Raw genomic sequence first — 3,703 nt, 5'->3', positions numbered from 1 at the left:
CGTTACTGCCAAGTTACATTTTAGAACTCCGTAGCTGTCAAACAGCGAGTGTTTCTAACATTCTGCACAATTAAAAAACAATCCCCGAACACTAAAAAAAAAATTCACCTTTCGAAGGTTCATACTCACCCCTGCATGAAAAAGAAACAAAACTTGCAGACCCTCAAATCACCCACTCCCTCCCCCCAGGAAAAAGCAGTGACAAAAGCAGCAAATCTTCACCCCCTCCCTCCAGAAAAAAACAGCAACAATAACAACAAATCTCCAACCCTCTCCATGGGAAAAACAGCGACAATAACAAATCTCCACCCCTTCGGCAGAAGAAAGTGACAATAACAATCCCTGACCCCCTCTATACAGAAAAAAAGTGACAATGACAATCCCCGACCCTTCACTCGCAGAAGGGAACAGGAACAGTAGCATCAAAACCTCCCAACCCCTCCCCACCTCACACACAAAGTACCAACAGATCACCCACCTGCCAAATGGCCACAAGAAAGAAAATGCCAAAAAACTGAAGGAGACCTATATAAAGCACAGTCCAATCACATAAATCTCAGAACATTGAACAGTCCTTCTGTGACTCAGAACTCACTCCTGGTCTCTATAGGGAGTAATCGCAGACTGGGGTCCAAATGCTGCCAATCTGGTGGCCTCCATCAGGAGTGATCACTGACCCCCTCTGCACTCGTCTCCACGCCTCAATCTTCCTCACCGCTTTGAAAACGAGTCATTCATAACCCCGTGTCCCATCTTTGGTTTTTTCCACAGGTCAGCTCGTGTTCTTGGCCCTTTTCGGGTTCTCGTTTCTGACCTCCATGGGGCAGCTTTCCGGACACAGCACAGCAAACTTTATAAGGTATTGAACAAAAAGATTCAAAATAAGGCTGAAAAACACTTAGTAAATACAAGAATTGAATAATCTATTTCCTCAGAGTCTTGAGGAGAATACCCAAAACTTGGATTTTGTTGCACTCACATCCAAGGGATCGATGTTGCTGCTAAATTCAGGGCATGTGTTCTGAACTTTTTGCACACCAGGTGGTTCAGTGTGGATATTGCAGCACTTTTGCTTAAAATCTGGTCTAATACTTTTGACTGGGGCCTCTGTCAAAAACTTATGATGATTTGAATTTGGGCCTGTTTGTGTTCTGGACATTAGCTATCTCATCACATTTGAAGTGATGAATTTGTTTTCCAAGGAGAATCTTTTCAGAATCAAAATCAGTTGAAGTAGTAGGTGGGCACTTGTGTTATTTTTAATTCAACAGAAATAGCTCTCCTTGAAAGACAAATTCAATGGGAAACAGAAATGACCTATGTGAGTGCTCATTTTCTATCTCAGACCAGGTAATATCAATAGAAAGAGAAACAGAGTTAATGATTCAAATCAAAGAGCACTAAGTATTCCTAGTTACTTGAATACAGTTAAGCATAATTTTAAAATTTACTTCATCTGACTGCTACTCTAGCCTTCTTCTTTGTCAGATTTCTCTTAAACTACAACATACAGTAAATGCAAACATCTGCATTCTTTTGTGGCCAATGAAGATGCTCACGTGTTAAAGTCTAAGTTTGTGTAAACCCCTCACCGGGACTGTATGCAATCTTGCCTCGTCAGCTGGGCCTGCTAACAGCCACGGGACTCAGTGGTGAGAAGGCCACCTTTCATAAACATTGAGTGTCTAGGGTCGGTATGATTTGGGGGTTCAGCCAAATAGGAACGTTGTGGTGTTCTGATTAAAGAAACCTCAATTTGAGCAAGTGCTGCGTAAATACTGCCCATAGCCTAGTGTCGGTCAGCGAGAAATAACAAATCGTACACCGCATAAATTTATAAATAAAGTATATTTACAAGCTTCAGCTTTATCGAGCACTTAGTAGAAAAAAGAAAAGGAAAAAAAAAACAAAATGGTTCATTACAGTTAACACAAAATAATCTGCAGATGCTGGGGTCAAAGCAACACTCATAACATGCTGGAGGAACTCAGCAGGTCGGGCAGCATCCGTGGAAACGATCAGTCGACGTTTCGGGCCAGAACCCTTTGTCAGGACTGTAGAGGGAAAGGGCCGAGGCCCTATAAAGAAGGTGGGGAGGGGGAGGGTGGGAAGGAGAAGGCTGGTAGGTTCCAGGTGAAAAACCAGTAAGGGGAAAGATAAAGGGGTGGGGAAGGGAGGCAGGAAAGGTGAAGAAGGAATAGGGGAAAACACAATGGGTAGTAGAAGGAGGCAGAACCATGAAGGAGGTGATAGGCAGCTGGGGGAGGGGGCAGAGTGACATAGGGATAGAGGGGGGGGGTGGAATTACCGGAAGTTGGAGAATTCTATGTTCATACCAAAGGGCTGGAGACTACCTAGACGGTATATGAGGTGTTGCTCCTCCAACCTGAGTTTAGCCTCATCATGGCAGTAGAGGAGGCCATGTATGGACATATCTGAATGGGCGTGGGAATCAGAGATGAAGTGGGTGGCTACTGGGAGATCCCGTCTGTTGTGGCAGATGGAGCGGAGGTGCTTGACGAAGCAGTCCCCCAATCTGCGTCGGGTTTCACCGACTTAGAGGAGGCCGCACTGGGAGCACCGGATGCAATAGATGACCCCAACAGGCTCACAAGTGAAGTGTTGCCTCACTTGGAAAGACTGTTTGGGGCCCTGAATAGTGGCAAGAGAGGAGGTGTAGGGACAGGTGTAGCACTTGTGCTTACAGGGATAAGTGCTGGGTGGGAAATCCATGGGGAGGGACGTGTGGACCAGGGAGTCGCAGAGGGACTGATCCCTGCGGAGAGCGGAGAGGGAAAGATGTGCTTAGTGGTGGGGTCCTGTTGAAGGTGGCGGAAGTTGCGGAGGATAATGTGTTGGATCCGGAGGCTGGTGGGGTGGTTGGTGAGGACAAAGGGAACTCTGTCCCTGTTGTGGTGGCAGAAGGATGGGGTGAGGACCGAAGTGCGGGAAATGGAGGAGATGTGAGTGAGGGCATCATTGATGACAGCGGAAGGGAAACCACGATCCTTAAAGAAACAGGACATTTGAGATGTTCTGGAACGGAAAGCCTCATCCTCGGAGCAGATGCGGCGGAGACGGAGGAACTGGGAATAGGGAATGGCATTTTTGCATGTGGCGGGGTGGGAAGAGGTATAGTTGAGGTAGTTACAGTTCATTACAGTTAATCCAGTCCAAATGAGCACATAAAGTTGCAGCTCATCTTGAAGCTGTCTTTTTACTCATAATCATAGTCATACTTTATTGATCCCGGGGGAAATTGGTTTTCGTTACAGTTGCACCATAAATAATAAATAGTAATAGAAATAGTAATAGTAATATTACTATTAGTAAATAGTAATAGTCATAGAAACAATAACTAGTAATAGAATAGTAATAAAGTTAAATAGTAATATGTAAATGTATGTAAATAGTAATACTCACACACTGGACCCACAGTCTGTGTGAAAAAATACACCACATTCTGAATATCGCTCAAAATCTATGTTGAACAAGTGGGCACTCTCTCAGGAGTATTGGCCCTTCCTCCTTGGAGCCATTCATCTGCACAAAGCATTTCATGCAACAGGGATGCTCCTTTCCACAGCATCCTCCCATCCTCTCCGCAACTTGTACCAAAAAAATCTGCAAACCACACTATCAATCACGAATCTCACTCCACCAGCTCTCTAGAACTCTCTCCCAATTCCACCACCCTGATTGG

Source organism: Mobula birostris, chromosome 5 (genome assembly GCF_030028105.1).
Source record: "Mobula birostris isolate sMobBir1 chromosome 5, sMobBir1.hap1, whole genome shotgun sequence".
In the NCBI taxonomy this organism is placed as follows: domain Eukaryota; kingdom Metazoa; phylum Chordata; class Chondrichthyes; order Myliobatiformes; family Myliobatidae; genus Mobula; species Mobula birostris.
The sequence above is the reverse complement of the archived record's forward strand: the minus strand, read 5'-3'. Positions refer to the sequence as shown.